General features: G+C 42.0%; 8 non-coding genes across 8 annotated transcripts; all 8 read right to left on the minus strand.

The window, feature by feature from the left end:
* Nucleotides 1–4,565: 4,565 nt before the first annotated feature.
* On the minus strand, nt 4,566–4,679 carry LOC146729216 (U5 spliceosomal RNA). The gene has a single exon (XR_014928515.1). It is a non-coding gene; the product is annotated as a U5 spliceosomal RNA (small nuclear RNA).
* A 5,312-nt stretch (nt 4,680–9,991) lies between these two features.
* On the minus strand, nt 9,992–10,111 carry LOC146729217 (U5 spliceosomal RNA). Its single transcript, XR_014928398.1, has one exon. It is a non-coding gene; the product is annotated as a U5 spliceosomal RNA (small nuclear RNA).
* An 850-nt stretch (nt 10,112–10,961) lies between these two features.
* LOC146729218 (U5 spliceosomal RNA) lies at nt 10,962–11,076 on the minus strand. Its single transcript, XR_014928521.1, has one exon. It is a non-coding gene; the product is annotated as a U5 spliceosomal RNA (small nuclear RNA).
* A 6,300-nt stretch (nt 11,077–17,376) lies between these two features.
* Nucleotides 17,377–17,496, minus strand: LOC144353431 (U5 spliceosomal RNA). Its single transcript, XR_014928400.1, has one exon. It is a non-coding gene; the product is annotated as a U5 spliceosomal RNA (small nuclear RNA).
* Nucleotides 17,497–18,346: 850 nt separating this feature from the next.
* LOC144353433 (U5 spliceosomal RNA) lies at nt 18,347–18,466 on the minus strand. The gene has a single exon (XR_013420821.2). It is a non-coding gene; the product is annotated as a U5 spliceosomal RNA (small nuclear RNA).
* An 847-nt stretch (nt 18,467–19,313) lies between these two features.
* On the minus strand, nt 19,314–19,432 carry LOC144353408 (U5 spliceosomal RNA). Its single transcript, XR_013420800.2, has one exon. It is a non-coding gene; the product is annotated as a U5 spliceosomal RNA (small nuclear RNA).
* An 847-nt stretch (nt 19,433–20,279) lies between these two features.
* On the minus strand, nt 20,280–20,398 carry LOC144353428 (U5 spliceosomal RNA). Its single transcript, XR_013420816.2, has one exon. It is a non-coding gene; the product is annotated as a U5 spliceosomal RNA (small nuclear RNA).
* An 844-nt stretch (nt 20,399–21,242) lies between these two features.
* Nucleotides 21,243–21,361, minus strand: LOC146729219 (U5 spliceosomal RNA). The gene has a single exon (XR_014928391.1). It is a non-coding gene; the product is annotated as a U5 spliceosomal RNA (small nuclear RNA).
* Between the last annotated feature and the right edge of the window lie 387 nt (nt 21,362–21,748).

A 21,748-nucleotide genomic window follows, 5' to 3' on the forward strand; every position in this document is an offset into this window, starting at 1 on the left:
AGCAGGGGAGAAAGAGGGCATCCTTGGCGAACTCCTCTAGATAACATGATGGGGGGTGACAAATGACCATTAACCAGAACAGAGCTGGTGATACCATTATACAGACATGATATGAAGTGACTGAATTGGGGACCAAAATTCATACGAAAAAGAACTTTGTGCAGAAAACTCCATTCCACCTGGTCAAAGGCTTTCTGTTGGTCCAATGAGATAAGCAGACCTGACATATTACGATCATTAGCATGAAACACAATATCACGGATGATTTGAATGTTTTCTTGGATCGATCTTCCAGAGACACCACATGTTTGAAAGGGAGATAACAGACTAGAGATGACAGGTTTCAGGCGGTTACAGAGAGATTTGGAGATCAGCTTGTAGTCCACATTCAAGAGCGATATAGGACGTTTGTTCTTTGGATCGAGGTGAGAGTTTTCATTGCCAGGTTTGGTGACATCAATATCCTTATTGATAAGGGTGATGACGCCTTTCTTTTGAGATGAAGAAAGATGACCCGAAGAAAGCTCTTCATTGATGACGTCAGTCAGATCATATTTCAGAAAGTGCCAGCAATGAATATAAAATTCCTTTGGCAAACCATCCCTTCCGGGTGTTTTGTTGTTCTCCATGCCCCTAAGGGCATGTTCAATTTCAGAAGTTTTCAGAGGTGATTCCAAAGAATCACGCTGGCTACTTGAAAGACTGTGAGTCACCTGTGAAAGAAAAAAATCCTGATCTTCTTCGTCAAGTGATGATTTAGAAGTGAACAGAGATGCATAGAAGTTGTGAATTGTATTCAAAATATTTTTCTGAGAATGGTGAATGTCTCCATTCGTGTCTCTGATGGCAGAAATTACTTTCCTTTTTCCGCGACGGCGTTCACGACCAAGAAAATAACGAGAACACTTCTCATTTTCATCAAGATTCTGAACCCGCGCACGGATTTTGGCGCCTTCAAGATTAGACATATTCAGGGAGTTGATTTGATCCCTTACAGAAGAATACTGCTCAAGGCTGGATTGGGACCGGTCCCCCTGATTCAGCTTGGACGTCAGATGCTGAAGCTCATCATTAAGATATTTAAGTTTGACCTTTCTTGCATGAGATTTTTGACAAGCATATGAAATGAGACAAGATTTACAACGGTCTTTAACCATATCCCACCATTCACTGATGTTATCAAAGGCCGGCTTCAGAGTCTTCCATCTTTCATAGTCGTCTTCGATGGATCTTATAATCTCCGGATCCTGGAAGAGTGAGACATTACATTTCCATACTCCAGGTCCCCGAGCAGGGGAATTAAAGGCTTTAAGCAGAATACATACAGCATCATGATCAGAAAGAGTGAAAGCAGAAATAGTCGCAGAAGATACATTCAGGGATGAAGATACATACAATCGGTCAATCCTAGATGAAACAGAGTTGTTCTTGTTGCGCCAGGTGAATTGTGATGTAGAAGGATGATGCTTTCGCCAAACATCCACAAGACTAAGTTCAGAGCAAAGATCTCCCAACTCTAAGCCCCCTACATAGGAATGGGAGCATGTTAGAGAACCTCCCAACTTGTCCATACTACTCTCAATACAATTAAAGTCCCCACCAAGAATCAGGGGGTAGTTACCTCCAAGAAATTGATGAAGCGAGTCAAGGAATTTTTTCCTCTGAGAAGGCATATTAGGAGCATACACAGAAATAACTTTAAAAAGGTTTGTGTTCCACTTCACAACACTTGATACCACTCTGCCACTATCATCAGAAACCGCGTTGTCAAATGAAACATTACATTTCGGTGAAAGGAGGATCCCCACACCTCTGCTGTTGTTCGAGCCGAGACTCCATATCGCACTACCACCCCATTCTCTCTCCCACTGCTTTCCTTCCTCAAGAGAACAGACATGTGCCTCCTGGACAAGGATGATATCAAAGTTAGATTCATGACAGTATTTGAAAAAAAGAGACCTTTTCATATAATCTTTTAAACCATTTATGTTTATTGAAATAATAGAGACGGACATATTTTTGGTGAGAAGAACCTTTATTTCGTAAAATAATCATCAAAATAGCTGGATTCTTTGTTCAGAACCCATTGTGGGTGGGCTTCGCAACAGTGGACGAGCCACTCGGATGGCGTGACAGACACCGCTTCACATGCTTCGACAGGGCAGAGCAGTTGCACCGTGTCCAGAAAAGAGTGGTGAGCTTGGAGATGAGAAACCAGGGCAGGCCATCCAGTAAATTCGCTATTGCAGTCCGCATCAGACACTCTGTGACATGTAACTTCCACCTGGTTTAGTTTGTGGAGGCGAGAATCTCTTGTCCTCAACAAGGCAGCCTTAGTTTCAGTATTCACATTCGGTGTGTTTAGACTTTGTTCGTCAGCACTGGTGAAGCTCTCGCAATCAGAAACAATAGTGACATCGTGTGAAAAGCCAGGGACCCTAGTTCGTTTGTGATCTTCAGTGGAGGGAACATAGTCATCTTCTGCTGGGCGTTTTCCGCTAGCAAGATGGAGAAGAATAGGAGCTTCAGCCGCCATATCAGAAATGTCTTCGGGTTCACTACCAACAGTTTCAGATGGTGATACACTGGCGGGTGAAGAAGAGATGGCGCCTGGACCAGAAGTAGTTTTCGCAGAATCATGTTTAGAAATAGGCAAGATCGGAGGAGAATCGTAATTCATATCAGATTGAACCGGACAGGCAGGTGAGATTACAGGGTCAGTGATATCAGCCGAATCAGCTGGAGAGGTATCATGGACAGGTTTGTCAGGAGCAGGATCAGATGTCCGGCTTGCTTGTGGTGCTGTGGACCACTTGTTCATAACACTGGCTTTGTTCGCAAAAGAGACTTTACATTGGCGGAAGTTGTGCCCGTTTTCATGGCACACAGTACACTTTATGTCATTGGTACAGTTGTCAAGAGAGTGGCCAACTCCAAGACAGCGAAAGCAAACAATTTCTTTGCATTCTTTAGCAAAGTGATCAACTCCGTGACAGCGGGCACAGATTTTAGGCTGACCGGGATAAGAAATCCAAACATTTCTGTTGCAGATACGCAGACGGGGAGGAATATTTCCCCCCAATTTAACTTTATATTGACGAATTCCATTAAAGCAAGTAGGAAACTCAGAGTAGACGCATTTTCGTGCAGCAAGAACCTTTCCAAATCTAGATAAAGCATGTTGCATGTATGAGTCATCTAGATCATTGCCCACGTATGAGGCGGTGACGATAGTGGATTCTTCATATGAAGATGAGGAACAGTCTGCTGAGGCAGCAATTTTCTCTTCAAAATTTCTTCTGAAGGATAAGGAACGAAAGGTGACATCATATTTTGACGGACCAAGCTTTTCAACAGCTTCCAAGTGAAGCTTCACATCAATGTCGAAGGATTTTAAATAATCAAATACCTGTTTAGGTGTTGCAGATTCAGATTTTAAAACCAAACAAAGAACTCTGTCTTTTCTGCCAATAGGCCGAATTCCAGCCATGGCAACAGAGAGACAAAACAAAAAAGATGAAAACAGCACGAGGCAAAGCCTCGAGCAAGACAAGTCCAATAACCAGCAAGCAAACTGAAGGCAGCAGCACACGTGAGAGGACAGCAGCGAATCAGAAAATATCAAACGATGATCAAAGCAAGAAGAGAATTACTTACAGGATCCAGTGACTTGGTAACAGCGAAGATTTATGCGGTCTGCAGAAAAACCAGAGTTAATTCGACATATGGTTGTGGTGTAATACATACGTTTCAGTGACCACAACTTCGGATAAGGTGAGTAAAGTGGGAAAACAAATATCTTTCGATTTTGTGTACTATGTGTAATTTCTTACAGAAACTTAGGTGGTTTGTTATTAAAGGCTAGACAAATAATTATGTTACACAAAATACATTATGAGGAACGCTGCCTTGAATATGAGAAATACATAATTTGCCCCTGCTTTCTGACCAATAAACGTTTAAGTCGCGCTCTATAGCGACGATACTGTAACAATGTTGTTCAAAGTGAAAACCGTCTCGTCATTTCGGATATTATAATTAATCTTAGATTTCTTTTCGGCATAATGTCCAGTATGATTGTAACATTGTTTTAGCATATAGCACTTCAAAGTTTAGCTGCCAGTCAGTACAAACTGTTGATAGTCAACAATGTAATTAATAGTTTACCTTCATGATTTTTTTAATAACTTGCCCTTTCAGTCGACAGCTACTTCAACATATCCCTGCATCCGCTGGTAGAGGGCGCAACTCGTGCGAATTTGATGAGCTATCAAACCAAAGTGTAAATTTCTACAGAAGGTCAGTGCCCGGCCACAAAGATCCGCCAATTGGAAGTAATCTGTGAAATAAAAATGAAAAAAAAAAAAAAAAAAAAACGGCGATGTTGAATTTTGCCCAAGCATACCCGGGCCTGATTAGACAGTCATGAAACCTGCCCGTCTGTTGTAAACCCGCCCGATAGAGCCTGGCCATCGTCGAAATTTGGATACTGAAAGATTTGGTCATCTGAATATCGTACATATTCAGGTTGCCGATTCAATTATTTCTAATATTTGTTTATTTATCGCCCCGCAATTAAGCGGGGTTATCAAAAATTTGATTATAGACTCATTAGTTGTTCCTCTGCACGGAAATCTTTAGTAAAAGGCGATTTTTAGTTTGTAGGAAAAATCAATTTAACTTATCTTGAAACAGATGTGCAGAGGATCAAACATATACAAATGAACTGCAGGAGCCTCCTACTAGCAGGCTGGTCTCACCAGTTCTCGCCACAAGAGGGTACGATCCTCCCTACTGTAAAACTCCTGCTGAAAATAAATATTTAGGGAACAAATGTGTTGTACTTGGAGGGATGTATCGAGAAAAGTTAACTCGAAAAGTTGAATAGATCAGGCATAGAATAGTGGTTGCAAGACAAATTCATGACAAAATGGCGGCATACCCAGTCTGTGTTTTTTGGACGACAGGATCCCATCTGAAGAAGAAATCTGGTCTTGCCAAACGGTGAAAATCAGTTTTCAAACGTGTTTTAATAGAGATCTTTACTTGTTGCAATAGTTGGTCCTGAGAAAGATGAATATTTTCAAATGCCGATTTGCATCGAGACTTCCAGATGTGCAATTTGACGATGTTAATCAAATAGAGTGCTGTACTCGATGGAAAGGATGAAGGTGACGCATCAGATATGCTATAGAAAATTAAGTTCAGATCACAAGGAGATATAATATTGAACCATTTAAAGAACAAATTATCCAGCCAAGACCACAAGAAAGCGGCAAGGTGGCAGGTGATGAACATGTGAATCATAGTTTCAGGGGAAGTACAGGTCGCACGTGGGCATTTGGAACATGAAACATATCCCCATTTGTGCATTACTGATGTTGTAACGACAGCACGGTGAACAATTTTCCAGGACAGACAGATCATATTGTTTTCCAGAATACACGAGTGCATACGATGCCAAATCAAAGGCCAGTCAAGGTTCGGGTTTTCTCCCACGACCTTTGGGTAGGTTACCGTATTTCTGGAGAGGTGATCGGACAATTCTCTAGTTGATGATGTCTTCCAGTTGATGCTTGGGCTTTTCCTCATGATCTGTTTAACCAATTCAGTTGTTGTTTTGTACCAAACTGGGCACGATTCAAAGTGAGGACTAGAATTAGACCAAAGGTGAGGAAGATAGCGTCTGAGTTCAGAGGCACAGTATGCTGTGAAATAAAGGTTGCAAGGTTTAGTCTGAAAAGAGATTTTTATGCTTTTCAGAAGAAGTGACATAGCTTTTGTGAGCAGATGTGATAGGCCCCAACCACCCTTTTCCTTCGGTAAGCAGATCACATCTCTTCGGACGTGTTCTTTGCGTCCTCCCCCAAAAAAACCCAAAGATATCGGCCATGATTGACTTCCTAATTGGAAGGGGGCAGGGGAAGAGAGGAGCAATATAGAAAAAGAGTGGCAAAGCAACAGAGTTCAGAAGAGTTGTCTTACCGGCATAAGTGAGATTTCTTGATTTCCAAGAATTGAGCACATGCTTCAGTTTGATTTGCCGATCATACCAATTCAAAGCAGACATATCAGAATTTGAAATCCAGACACCGTTAACTTTTAGTTTATTGCTGTTAAAGGTGAATTGGCAAGGCGAGTCACTACGGTGCTTCCACCTGCCAAGCCACAGACCTTTGCACTTAGATTTATTCAGACAAGAGCCCGAGGCTTTAGAAAATCTATCAGACAACATGATAAGGTGGTTGAGAGATGACAGGTCCGATAGTGAGGCTGTATTATCATCAGCATACTGCACGAGCTTACACTCATCAGTTGATCCAGGAAGGTAAAAGCCCTTGATCTTTTGGCAGTTCCTCACAGCGGCTGCAAATGGCTCGATGAACAGCACATAAAGCAGGGGAGAAAGAGGGCATCCTTGGCGAACTCCTCTAGATAACATAATGGGGGGTGACAAATGACCATTAACCAGAACAGAGCTGGTGATACCATTATACAGACATGATATGAAGTGACTGAATTGGGGACCAAAATTCATACGAAAAAGAACTTTGTGCAGAAAACTCCATTCCACCTGGTCAAAGGCTTTCTGTTGGTCCAATGAGATAAGCAGGCCTGACATATTACGATCATTAGCATGAAACACAATATCGCGGATGATTTGAATGTTTTCTTGGATCGATCTTCCAGAGACACCACATGTTTGAAAGGGAGATAACAGACTAGAGATGACAGGTTTCAGGCGGTTACAGAGAGATTTGGAGATCAGCTTGTAGTCCACATTCAAAAGCGATATAGGACGTTTGTTCTTTGGATCGAGGTGAGAGTTTTCATTGCCAGGTTTGGTGACATCAATATCCTTATTGATAAGGGTGATGACGCCTTTCTTTTGAGATGAAGAAAGATGACCGGAAGAAAGCTCTTCATTGATGACGTCAGTCAGATCATATTTCAGAAAGTGCCAGCAATGAATATAAAATTCCTTTGGCAAACCATCCCTTCCGGGTGTTTTGTTGTTCTCCATGCCCCTAAGGGCATGTTCAATTTCAGAAGTTTTCAGAGGTGATTCCAAAGAATCACGCTGGCTACTTGAAAGACTGTGAGTCACCTGTGAAAGAAAAAAATCCTGATCTTCTTCGTCAAGTGATGATTTAGAAGTGAACAGAGATGCATAGAAGTTGTGAATTGTATTCAAAATATTTTTCTGAGAATGGTGAATGTCTTCATTCGTGTCTCTGATGGCAGAAATTACTTTCCTTTTTCCGCGACGGCGTTCACGACCAAGAAAATAACGAGAGCACTTCTCATTTTCATCAAGATTCTGAACCCGCGCACGGATTTTGGCGCCTTCGAGATTAGACATATTCAGGGAGTTGATTTGATCCCTTACAGAAGAATACTGCTCAAGGCTGGATTGGGACCGGTCCCCCTGATTCAGCTTGGACGTCAGATGCTGAAGCTCATCATTAAGATATTTAAGTTTGACCTTTCTTGCATGAGATTTTTGACAAGCATATGAAATGAGACAAGATTTACAACGGTCTTTAACCATATCCCACCATTCACTGATGTTATCAAAGGCCGGCTTCAGAGTCTTCCATCTTTCATAGTCGTCTTCGATGGATCTTATAATCTCCGGATCCTGGAAGAGTGAGACGTTACATTTCCATACTCCAGGTCCCCGAGCAGGGGAATTAAAGGCTTTAAGCAGAATACATACAGCATCATGATCAGAAAGAGTGAAAGCAGAAATAGTCGCAGAAGATACATTCAGGGATGAAGATACATACAATCGGTCAATCCTAGATGAAACAGAGTTGTTCTTGTTGCGCCAGGTGAATTGTGATGTAGAAGGATGATGCTTTCGCCAAACATCCACAAGACTAAGTTCAGAGCAAAGATCACCCAACTCTAAGCCCCCTACATAGGAATGGGAGCATGTTAGAGAACCTCCCAACTTGTCCATACTACTCTCAATACAATTAAAGTCCCCACCAAGAATCAGGGGGTAGTTACCTCCAAGAAATTGATGAAGCGAGTCAAGGAATTTTTTCCTCTGAGAAGGCATATTAGGAGCATACACAGAAATAACTTTAAACAGGTTTGTGTTCCACTTCACAACACTTGATACCACTCTGCCACTATCATCAGAAACCGCGTTGTCAAATGAAACATTACATTTCGGTGAAAGGAGGATCCCCACACCTCTGCTGTTGTTCGAGCCGAGACTCCATATCGCACTACCACCCCATTCTCTCTCCCACTGCTTTCCTTCCTCAAGAGAACAGACATGTGCCTCCTGGACAAGGATGATATCAAAGTTAGATTCATGACAGTATTTGAAAAAAAGAGACCTTTTCATATAATCTTTTAAACCATTTATGTTTATTGAAATAATAGAGACAGACATATTTTTGGTGAGAAGAAGCTTTATTTCGTAAAATAATCATCAAAATAGCTGGATTCTTTGTTCAGAACCCATTGTGGGTGGGCTTCGCAACAGTGGATGAGCCACTCGGATGGCGTGACAGACACCGCTTCACATGCTTCGACAGGGCAGAGCAGTTGCACCGTGTCCAGAAAAGAGTGGTGAGCTTGGAGATGAGAAACCAGGGCAGGCCATCCAGTAAATTCGCTATTGCAGTCCGCATCAGACACTCGGTGACATGTAACTTCCACCTGGTTCAGTTTGTGGAGGCGAGAATCTCTTGTCCTCGACAAGGCAGCCTTAGTTTCAGTATTCACATTCGGTGTGTTTAGACTTTGTTCGTCAGCACTGGTGAAGCTCTCGCAATCAGAAACAATAGTGACATCGTGTGAAAAGCCAGGGACCCTAGTTCGTTTGTGATCTTCAGTGGAGGGAACATAGTCATCTTCTGCTGGGCGTTTTCCGCTAGCAAGATGGGGAAGAATAGGAGCTTCAGCCACCATATCAGAAATGTCTTCGGGTTCACTACCAACAGTTTCAGATGGTGATACACTGGCGGGTGAAGAAGAGATGGCGCCTGGACCAGAAGTAGTTTTCGCAGAATCATGTTTAGAAATACGCAAGATCGGAGGAGAATCGTAATTCATATCAGATTGAACCGGACAGGCAGGTGAGATTACAGGGTCAGTGATATCAGCCGAATCAGCTGGAGAGGTATCATGGACAGGTTTGTCAGGAGCAGGATCAGATGTCCGGCTTGCTTGTGGTGCTGTGGACCACTTGTTCAGAACACTGGCTTTGTTCGCAAAAGAGACTTTACATTGGCGGAAGTTGTGCCCGTTTTCATGGCACACAGTACACTTTATGTCATTGGTACAGTTGTCAATAGAGTGGCCAACTCCAAGACAGCGAAAGCAAACTATTTCTTTGCATTCTTTAGCAAAGTGATCAACTCCGTGACAGCGGGCACAGATTTTAGGCTGACCGGGATAAGAAATCCAAACATTTCTGTTACAGATCCGTAGACGGGGAGGAATATTTCCCCCCAATTTAACTTTATATTGACGAATTCCATTAAAGCAAGTAGGAAACTCAGAGTAGACGCATTTTCGTGCAGCAAGAACCTTTCCAAATCTAGATAAAGCATGTTGCATGTATGAGTCATCTAGATCATTGCCCACGTATGAGGCGGTGACGATAGTGGATTCTTCATATGAAGATGAAGAACAGTCTGCTGAGGGCGCAACTCGTGCGAATTTGATGAGCTATCAAACCAAAGTGTAAATTTCTACAGAAGGTCAGTGCCCGGCCACAAAGATCCGCCAATTGGAAGTAATCTGTGAAATAAAAATGAAAAAAACAAACAAACAAAAACGGCGATGTTGAATTTTGCCCAAGCATACCCGGGCCTGATTAGACAGTCATGAAACCTGCCCGTCTGTTGTAAACCCGCCCGATAGAGCCTGGCCATCGTCGAAATTTGGATACTGAAAGATTTGGTCATCTGAATATCGTACATATTCAGGTTGCCGATTCAATTATTTCTAATATTTGTTTATTTATCGCCCCGCAATTGAGCGGGGTTATCAAAAATTTGATTATAGACTCATTAGTTGTTCCTCTGCACGGAAATCTTTAGTAAAAGGCGAAAGATTTATGCGGCCTGCAGAAAAACCAGAGTTAATTCGACATATGGTTGTGGTGTAATACATACGTTTCAGTGACCACAACTTCGGATAAGGTGAGTAAAGTGGGAAAACAAATATCTTTCGATTTTGTGTACTATGTGTAATTTCTTACAGAAACTTAGGTGGTTTGTTATTAAAGGCTAGACAAATAATTATGTTATACAAAATACATTATGAGGAACGCTGCCTTGAATATGAGAAATACATAATTTGCCCCTGCTTTCTGACCAATAAACGTTTAAGTCGCGCTCTATAGCGACGATACTGTAACAATGTTGTTCAAAGTGAAAACCGTCTCGTCATTTCGGATATTATAATTAATCTTAGATTTCTTTTCGGCATAATGTCCAGTATGATTGTAACATTGTTTTAGCATATAGCACTTCAAAGTTTAGCTGCCAGTCAGTACAAACTGTTGATAGTCAACAATGTAATTAATAGTTTACCTTCATGATTTTTTTAATAACTTGCCCTTTCAGTCGACAGCTACTTCAACATATCCCTGTATCCGCTGGTAGAGGGCGCAACTCGTGCGAATTTGATGAGCTATCAAACCAAAGTGTAAATTTCTACAGAAGGTCAGTGCCCGGCCACAAAGATCCGCCAATTGGAAGTAATCTGTGAAATAAAAATGAAAAAAACAAACAAACAAAAAACGGCGATGTTGAATTTTGCCCAAGCATACCCGGGCCTGATTAGACAGTCATGAAACCTGCCCGTCTGTTGTAAACCCGCCCGATAGAGCCTGGCCATCGTCGAAATTTGGATACTGAAAGATTTGGTCATCTGAATATCGTACATATTCAGGTTGCCGATTCAATTATTTCTAATATTTGTTTATTTATCGCCCCGCAATTGAGCGGGGTTATCAAAAATTTGATTATAGACTCATTAGTTGTTCCTCTGCACGGAAATCTTTAGTAAAAGGCGATTTTTGATTTAGGAGGTTAAATCAATCAATCAATCATTCATCAAGAAGACGAAATGAGATTACAGGCCCCTCCTAGGCAGGCCAGCCTTGCTGGATCTCACCACATAAGACTTCGAGTCCTCCTGCCTGATGTTATGTAGCCTGAATGTCTATGGAAAAGTCCAAAAGCAACAGAAACAGAGATGTGTAACTTTGAATTGATTGCGATAATCGATGAACCGTAGTGATGCTGAGCTCGGGCCATTATGATTAAGTTTGAGAACTGGGTTGATTGGTCAGGTGGAGTGGTTGCCACAGGGAGACGTATTTCGCTCTGGAGAAACGCAGTTGATCAGTCTGGAGTCGTCTTTTGATGTCTTCATTGATGTTCAAAATGGCTGATTCAGATGACAAGTGGATGTTTTCAAAGGCGGCTTTACATCTGGTCTTCCAAATATGGAGTTTAACTAGGTTAATGATGTAAAGGGCGGAGTTGTTGGGAAATGACGTGTGCACGGGGTCAGCTAAGCTGTAGATGATGAGGTTGGATGTACAGACGTTTAAGAGACCAAAGTGACGAAAAATGAAGCTTTCCACCCAAGACCATAGGGAAGCCGAAAAATCGCAAGAAATAAACATGTGATGTATTGTCTCTGGCATAGTACAAGAGAGACGAGGACACATTTGACTGGTGGCGTATCCCCATCTATGCATCATAATGGTGGTGGTAAGTGCATTATGGATTATTCTCCAAGACAGGTCCCTCATGTTCATGTCCAGAAGAGGGGCATGAACTCTGTGCCAAATAGTGTTCCAGTCGAGACAGCCCTTCAACTCCATCACACGTGGGTATATAGAAGCTTGATTCAGGAGTAAGCCATATAACTCTTTCGTGGTGGCTTTATTGCAAATAATGTTGTTGTCCATTCTATTTACTGTACGAGCAAGGGTGATGATAGAAGCATACCAGGGAGGTTCCGGTGGGAAGTGTGGGCCAATGTTTGACCACATGTTCGGCAGAAGACACCTGAGATCTGAGGCACAGTATGCCTTGGTGAAATAGCAGCAGGGACGATCATGGAAGCATGAGAAAACAGTTTTCAACAGCAGAGCATTTGCCATGCTGTGGAGATGTACGAGGCCCCAACCCCCCTTCGTCATAGGCAGGTGAATAACATCGCGGCGGACCTTTTCCTTTCTTCCTCCCCAAAAGAAGCGGAATATATCAACTTGAATCTGTTTTAAGATTGGGGTTGGGCAGGGGAAGATGGGAGCGATATAATAAAACAAGAGGATGGCAAGAGAGTTGAGAATGGTGGTTTTGCCAGCTAAGGTGAGACGTCTAGATCTCCAGGACGTGAGCATATTTCTCAGCTTGTTGTGTCTAACGGACCAGTTTTCTGATGGCATGTCCTCGTTTGAGATCCAAACCCCATTGACTTTAAGTCTCTTGTTATTGAAAGATATGCCACTTGGAGAGTCCACTCTGTGTTTCCAGCTTCCAGCCCACATGCCTTTGGTCTTTTGCTTATTCAGTCGGGATCCGGATGCTAAACCAAAACGCTCACTGATGGACATCAGAGCTTCCAAGGACTCTGAGCTGGTAATAATGGCAGTGTTGTCATCGGCGTACTGGAAGAGTTTGGATGGTGAGGGAGCTCCTGGCAGGTTAAACCCTTGGATGCACGGGGATTGCCTAACTGCAGCAGCAAAGGGTTCAATGTAAAGGGTGTACAGCAGTGGTGAAATGGGGCAGCCCTGCCGCACACCTCTTGAAAGGGGAAAGGCTTTTGAGAGGAACCCATTAACCAGAACTGAGCTGTGGATGTCATTATAGAAGGTCTGAATGGTTTGGATGAACGAGGGGCCAAAATTCATTCTCTGCAGAACCTTTACAAGGAAGGGCCACTCAACACGGTCGAAAGCCTTTTGCTGGTCTAGCGATACCAGAGCACAGGGAAAGTTGCGTTCATTGGCAAGGTAGACAATGTCTCGAATAACCTGGACGTTCTCCTGGATGGACCTCCCAGGGACTCCACACGTTTGGTATGGAGACAGCAGGTGAGAGGTAACAGATTTTAAACGGTTGCAGAAGGATTTGGAGATGAGCTTGTAATCGGTGTTGAGTAGGGAAATTGGCCGTTTGTTTTGTGGGCTCAAGTGGGCATTTTCGTTAGCTGGAGTGGAGGAATCACCGGGTTTGTTCAACAGGATGATGGTACCATGGCGCTGGGAGGACGAGAGTTTCCCAAGCTCAAGTTCTTGATTGAGTACTTCAGTGAGGTCTTCCCCTATAAAACGCCAACATGCAGAATACAATTCCTTAGGTAATCCATCACTTCCGGGGGTTTTGTGGTTTTGCATGCAGCGAAGTGACTGTTGAACCTCTGCAGAGGTGAGAGGCCCCTCCAGAGTAGATTGCTGATTAGGTGAGAGTTTGTTAGAAATTTTAGATAGGAAGAACTCCTGTTCCGTGGTGTTGAGACAAGGTTCAGCCGTGTACAGCGTTTGGTAAAAGTCGATGAGGGTTTCAGAGATTTTATCCTGAGAATGGTGAATAGTACCATGTTTATTCAAGATGGCAGTGATGAGTTTCTCCTTTCCTCTGCGATGTTCCCGGCTGAAGAAGTATCTGGAGCATTTCTCATCCATATCCAGTTTTTGCACACGGGCCCGGATCTTGACTCCCTGCAAGCGCTTGGCTTTAAGCTTATTAATTTTGTTTTTAATTTCGTGGTAGTTGTCTAGGGTTGGCTTGGAGCGATCTCCCTGATTCAGTTTTGATGTATAGAGCACAAGCTGTTGATGGAGCGATTCCAACGCTGCCTTGTGGGCTTTTGCCTTGCGATGAGAATGGGACTTCAGAAGAAGCTGCATACGATGTTTTATCATATCCCACCAATCTGCCATGGTGTTGAAAGCTGGTTGCAGTGTCTTCCACTTGTTATAATGCTCTTCTAGGTCTTTAGTAATTTTAGGGTCCTGGAAAAGAGACGTGTTACACTTCCAAACTCCTGGGCCACGATGTGGGGAGGAGAAAGGAGAAATAGAGAGTTTCATAAACTCATGATCAGATAGCGAACAAGGAGAAATGCTAGTTTCAGTGTTTAAGCAGATGGAGACGTAAAATCTGTCAAGCCGGGAGGCAGTGGTGTTATTAGCATCCCGCCAGGTAAACTCCTGAGCAGTAGGGTGGTCTTTGCACCAAGAATCGACCATGGAGAAATCACTGACCAGTTGGCAAAGTTGCCTACTACCGACAAAGGAGTGACGACTGGAAAGTGAACCACCACATTTGTCATTGGTGGACTCGATGCAGTTAAAGTCTCCTCCAAGTACGATTGGGAAGCCGCTGCCACAGAATTCATGAAGTGAGTTGAAAAAATCAGACCTACGCCCAGGGACATTAGGCCCATAAATGTTGACCAGAGTTAAAGGTGACCCGCTGACTTTAACTGTACAGGCGATTACTCTACCATCGCCGTCTTTCATGATGTTAGTTGGAGAAATGCCAGAGTTTGGCGAAAACAAAATCCCAACACCCTTGCTGTTGTTAGCGCCGATACTCCAAATGGCCTCGCCTCCCCACTCGCACGTCCACTGTTGTTCTTCTGCAAGAGTGCTGACATGAGCTTCCTGGATGAAAACAATGTCGTAGTTGTTACGGCAGTCTGAAAAAAGCTGAGCACGTTTATTGTACTCTTTTAAACCATTAATATTGATGGTGAGTATGGACAGAGAAGCCATAATAAGGGGTAGGGTGGTGTGAAGCATGACGAGTTAGGTGATGTAATAATAGTCAAAGAAGGATGAGTCCTTGGCCAGAACAAACTCAGGATGGCAGTTGCAGCAGTGGGAAAGCCATTCTGAGGTGTTGATAGAAGTGGCTTTGCATTGTTTTACAGGGCACAAAAGATGGATGGTATCAAAGAAGTTGTGGGAGGTTTGTAGGTGGTTTACCACGTCAGCCCAACCTGTGAGAATTTTCCGGCAGTCTGTGCTAGATATTGAGCAGCATCTGACATCAACTTCGGAAAGCTTGTGCAGTGGGGAGTCACGACATTTTGATAGAGCGTTACGAACACGTCTGGAAAGGAGGGGTTCTTCTTTTCCACTATCCACTGATTCTTGGTCCGAAGAGGCGCAGAACTCATCGTCTTCGGGCGCTTTCGGTCTCTTGTTGTCTTCATTGGTGGGATCTTCGTTTGAAGCGGGACGCTTCTCTCCTTTATTGGTCTCTGCTGTGGTGGGTAGAGGATCTTTGGTAGTGGAGACTTGGCTGTTCATATCCAGGGTTCTTGGTAGGTTCTTTGCAGGGTCCAGAGATGTGGAGTGGGGGTCGGTGAGATGTTCGTTTGTTGGTTCCTCCCTGTGCATTGTAGCTGCTTGGGGCTCAGAAGGAGGATCGTGGGGTGCGGTTGCACTCGAGGGCTCAGGTGGGGGAATAGGATCTGAGGCTGGTGGATTGGTAGGGGTCCAAGTTTTACCTAGGTTGACTCTGCCGGCGAAAGAAATTGGACAGTTGCGGTAATTGTGTCCACCTTTATGACAGACAGTGCAAGTGATGGGATTTGTGCAGCTGTCAACTGAGTGGCCCATTTCGAGGCACCTGTAACAAATAACTTCTTTACAGTCTTTGGCAAAATGACCATTCTTATTGCACCGTGCGCAAATCTTCGGTTGACCAAGGTATGAGAACCAGATGTTACGATTACATACACGAAGGCGTGGTGGGATATTATGACGTAGTCTGATCTTGTACTGTCGCAGACCGTTGAAACATGAAGGGTGGTCTGCGTACACACATTTTCTCGCTGCAACAACTTCTCCAAAAGCATTTAAAGCGTGGCGAACAAATGAATCGTCTAAATCATTCCCCACAAAGGAGGCAGTAACAATCACAAATTCTTCATAAGAAGACACACAAACTTGCGTATCCAAGCCCTTTAGCTTAGTAAAGAACTCACGCCTGAGAGAGATAGACCGAAAGGTCACATCATACTTTGAGGCAGATAGTTTTTCAACTGCCTCCAGATGTGGCTCGACGACAACGCCACCAGAAGCTAAAAATGAGAATACCTCTTTGGGAGGGACACTTTCGCTCTGGAAGGAAAGGCAGAGAACTCTGTCCTTTCTTGCCATTGATGGAGCTCCAGTCATGGCAGCCAAACGTAGTGAGAAAGAAACAGGAATGGAGAAGAGGGGAGGGCCCCTCAGCCCAATAGTCTATTTGACTATGGGCAGAGGAACAGCAGACGCCAAAAGGAGAGCAAACACAGAGCAAAAAAAAGCAGGGAAAAGCTAACGAACCAAACAGCAATCAGGACACAGCACTCAACACAGGTGACCTTGAATTGAAGAACAGCTTCAGCGTCCGGTTGTGACTTGTACAATTAGGCTGCAAACACAGATTACACCACTCGGTACAGGTAAACCTGAAGTGAAGAATAGCTCCGGCATCCAACGACGATTAATGCGGTCTGCAGAAAAACCAGAGTTAATTCGACATATGGTTGTGGTGTAATACATACGTTTCAGTGACCACAACTTCGGATAAGGTGAGTAAAGTGGGAAAACAAATATCTTTCGATTTTGTGTACTATGTGTAATTTCTTACAGAAACTTAGGTGGCTTGTTATTAAAGGCTAGACAAATAATTATGTTATACAAAATACATTATGAGGAACGCTGCCTTGAATATGAGAAATACATAATTTGCCCCTGCTTTCTGACCAATAAACGTTTAAGTCGCGCTCTATAGCGACGATACTGTAACAATGTTGTTCAAAGTGAAAACCGTCTCGTCATTTCGAATATTATAATTAATCTTAGATTTCTTTTCGGCATAATGTCCAGTATGATTGTAACATTGTTTTAGCATATAGCACTTCAAAGTTTAGCTGCCAGTCAGTACAAACTGTTGATAGTCAACAATGTAATTAATAGTTTACCTTCATGATTTTTTTAATAACTTGCCCTTTCAGTCGACAGCTACTTCAACACATCCCTGTATCCGCTGGTAGAGGGCGCAACTCGTGCGAATTTGATGAGCTATCAAACCAAAGTGTAAATTTCTACAGAAGGTCAGTGCCCGGCCACAAAGATCCGCCAATTGGAAGTAATCTGTGAAATAAAAATTAAAAAAACAAACAAACAAAAAACGGCGATGTTGAATTTTGCCCAAGCATACCCGGGCCTGATTAGACAGTCATGAAACCTGCCCGTCTGTTGTAAACCCGCCCGATAGAGCCTGGCCATCGTCGAAATTTGGATACTGAAAGATTTGGTCATCTGAATATCGTACATATTCAGGTTGCCGATTCAATTATTTCTAATATTTGTTTATTTATCGCCCCGCAATTGAGCGGGGTTATCAAAAATTTGATTATAGACTCATTAGTTGTTCCTCTGCACGGAAATCTTTAGTAAAAGGCGAAAGATTTATGCGGCCTGCAGAAAAACCAGAGTTAATTCGACATATGGTTGTGGTGTAATACATACGTTTCAGTGACCACAACTTCGGATAAGGTGAGTAAAGTGGGAAAACAAATATCTTTCGATTTTGTGTACTATGTGTAATTTCTTACAGAAACTTAGGTGGTTTGTTATTAAAGGCTAGACAAATAATTATGTTATACAAAATACATTATGAGGAACGCTGCCTTGAATATGAGAAATACATAATTTGCCCCTGCTTTCTGACCAATAAACGTTTAAGTCGCGCTCTATAGCGACGATACTGTAACAATGTTGTTCAAAGTGAAAACCGTCTCGTCATTTCGGATATTATAATTAATCTTAGATTTCTTTTCGGCATAATGTCCAGTATGATTGTAACATTGTTTTAGCATATAGCACTTCAAAGTTTAGCTGCCAGTCAGTACAAACTGTTGATAGTCAACAATGTAATTAATAGTTTACCTTCATGATTTTTTTAATAACTTGCCCTTTCAGTCGACAGCTACTTCAACATATCCCTGTATCCGCTGGTAGAGGGCGCAACTCGTGCGAATTTGATGAGCTATCAAACCAAAGTGTAAATTTCTACAGAAGGTCAGTGCCCGGCCACAAAGATCCGCCAATTGGAAGTAATCTGTGAAAGAAAAATGAAAAAAACAAACAAACAAAAAACGGCGATGTTGAATTTTGCCCAAGCATACCCGGGCCTGATTAGACAGTCATGAAACCTGCCCGTCTGTTGTAAACCCGCCCGATAGAGCCTGGCCATCGTCGAAATTTGGATACTGAAAGATTTGGTCATCTGAATATCGTACATGTTCAGGTTGCCGATTCAATTATTTCTAATATTTGTTTATTTATCGCCCCGCAATTGAGCGGGGTTATCAAAAATTTGATTATAGACTCATTAGTTGTTCCTCTGCACGGAAATCTTTAGTAAAAGGCGAAAGATTTATGCGGCCTGCAGAAAAACCAGAGTTAATTCGACATATGGTTGTGGTGTAATACATACGTTTCAGTGACCACAACTTCGGATAAGGTGAGTAAAGTGGGAAAACAAATATCTTTCGATTTTGTGTACTATGTGTAATTTCTTACAGAAACTTAGGTGGTTTGTTATTAAAGGCTAGACAAATAATTATGTTATACAAAATACATTATGAGGAACGCTGCCTTGAATATGAGAAATACATAATTTGCCCCTGCTTTCTGACCAATAAACGTTTAAGTCGCGCTCTATAGCGACGATACTGTAACAATGTTGTTCAAAGTGAAAACCGTCTCGTCATTTCGGATATTATAATTAATCTTAGATTTCTTTTCGGCATAATGTCCAGTATGATTGTAACATTGTTTTAGCATATAGCACTTCAAAGTTTAGCTGCCAGTCAGTACAAACTGTTGATAGTCAACAATGTAATTAATAGTTTACCTTCATGATTTTTTTAATAACTTGCCCTTTCAGTCGACAGCTACTTCAACATATCCCTGTATCCGCTGGTAGAGGGCGCAACTCGTGCGAATTTGATGAGCTATCAAACCAAGGTGTAAATTTCTACAGAAGGTCAGTGCCCGGCCACAAAGATCCGCCAATTGGGAGTAATCTGTGAAATAAAAATGAAAACAAAAAACAAAAAACGGCGATGTTCAATTTTGCCCAAGCTTACCCGGGCCTGATTAGACAGTCATGAAACCTGCCCGTCAGTTGTAAACCCGCCCGATAGACCCTAGCCATCATCGAAATTTGGATACTGAAAGATTTGGTCATCTGAATATCGTACATATTCAAGTTGCCGATTCAATTATTTCTAATATTTGTTTATTTATCACCCCACAATTGAGCGGGGTTATCAAAAAATTGATTATAGACTCATTAGTTGTTCCTCTGCACGGAAATCTTTAGTAAAAGGCGAAAGATTTATGCGGTCTGCAGAAAAACCAGAGTTAATTCGACATATGGTTGTGGTGTAATACATACGTTTCAGTGACCACAACTTCGGATAAGGTGAGTAAAGTGGGAAAACAAATATCTTCCGATTTTGTGTACTATGTGTAATTTCTTACAGAAACTTAGGTGGTTTGTTATTGAAGGCTAGACAAATAATTATGTTATACAAAATACATTATGAGACACGCTGCCTTGAATATGAGAAATACATAATTTGCCCCTGCTTTCTGACCAATAAACGTTTAAGTCGCGCTCTATAGCGACGATACTGTAACAATGTTGTTCAAAGCGAAAACCGTCTCGTCATTTCGGATATTATAATTAATCTTAGATTTCTTTACGGCATAATTTCCAGTATGATTGTAACATTGTTTTAGCATATAGCACTTCAAAGTTTAGCTGCCAGTCAGTACAAACTGTTGCTAGTCAACAATGTAATTAATAGTTTACCTTCATGATTTTTTTAATAACTTGTCCTTTCAGTCGACAGCTACTTCAACATATCCCTGTATCCGCTGCTAGAGGGCGCAACTCGTGCGAATTTGATGAGCTATCAAACCAAGGTGTAAATTTCTACAGAAGGTCAGTGCCCGGCCACAAAGATCCGCCAATTGGGAGTAATCTGTGAAATAAAAATGAAAACAAAAAACAAAAAACGGCGATGTTCAATTTTGCCCAAGCTTACCCGGGCCTGATTAGACAGTCATGAAACCTGCCCGTCAGTTGTAAACCCGCCCGATAGACCCTAGCCATCGTCGAAATTTGGATACTGAAAGATTTGGTCATCTGAATATCGTACATATTCAAGTTGCCGATTCAATTATTTCTAATATTTGTTTATTTATCACCCCGCAATTGAGCGGGGTTATCAAAAAATTGATTATAGACTCATTAGTTGTTCCTCTGCACGGAAATCTTTAGTAAAAGGCGAAAGATTTATGCGGTCTGCAGAAAAACCAGAGTTAATTCGACATATGGTTGTGGTGTAATACATACGTTTCAGTGACCACAACTTCGGATAAGGTGAGTAAAGTGGGAAAACAAATATCTTCCGATTTTGTGTACTATGTGTAATTTCTTACAGAAACTTAGGTGGTTTGTTTTTGAAGGCTAGACAAATAATTATGTTATACAAAATACATTATGAGACACGCTGCCTTGAATATGAGAAATACATAATTTGCCCCTGCTTTCTGACCAATAAACGTTTAAGTCGCGCTCTATAGCGACGATAGTGTAACAATGTTGTTCAAAGCGAAAACCGTCTCGTCATTTCGGATATTATAATTAATCTTAGATTTCTTTACGGCATAATTTCCAGTATGATTGTAACATTGTTTTAGCATATAGCACTTCAAAGTTTAGCTGCCAGTCAGTACAAACTGTTGCTAGTCAACAATGTAATTAATAGTTTACCTTCATGATTTTTTTAATAACTTGCCCTTTCAGTCGACAGCTACTTCAACATATCCCTGTATCCGCTGGTAGAGGGCGCAACTCGTGCGAATTTGATGAGCTATCAAACCAAGGTGTAAATTTCTACAGAAGGTCAGTGCCCGGCCACAAAGATCCGCCAATTGGGAGTAATCTGTGAAATAAAAATGAAAACAAAAAACAAAAAACGGCGATGTTCAATTTTGCCCAAGCTTACCCGGGCCTGATTAGACAGTCATGAAACCTGCCCGTCAGTTGTAAACCCGCCCGATAGACCCTAGCCATCGTCGAAATTTGGATACTGAAAGAGGTCATCTGAATATCGTACATATTCAAGTTGCCGATTCAATTATTTCTAATATTTGTTTATTTATCACCCCGCAATTGAGCGGGGTTATCAAAAAATTGATTATAGACTCATTAGTTGTTCCTCTGCACGGAAATCTTTAGTAAAAGGCGAAAGATTTATGCGGTCTGCAGAAAAATCAGAGTTAATTCGACATATGGTTGTGGTGTAATACATACGTTTCAGTGACCACAACTTCGGATAAGGTGAGTAAAGTGGGAAAACAAATATCTTCCGATTTTGTGTACTATGTGTAATTTCTTACAGAAACTTAGGTGGTTTGTTATTGAAGGCTAGACAAATAATTATGTTAAACAAAATACATTATGAGACACGCTGCCTTGAATATGAGAAATACATAATTTGCCCCTGCTTTCTGACCAATAAACGTTTAAGTCGCGCTCTATAGCGACGATACTGTAACAATGTTGTTCAAAGCGAAAACCGTCTCGTCATTTCGGATATTATAATTAATCTTAGATTTCTTTACGGCATAATTTCCAGTATGATTGTAACATTGTTTTAGCATATAGCA

This window comes from Saccoglossus kowalevskii, chromosome 22 (genome assembly GCF_978046115.1).
Source record: "Saccoglossus kowalevskii chromosome 22, keSacKowa6.1, whole genome shotgun sequence".
In the NCBI taxonomy this organism is placed as follows: domain Eukaryota; kingdom Metazoa; phylum Hemichordata; class Enteropneusta; family Harrimaniidae; genus Saccoglossus; species Saccoglossus kowalevskii.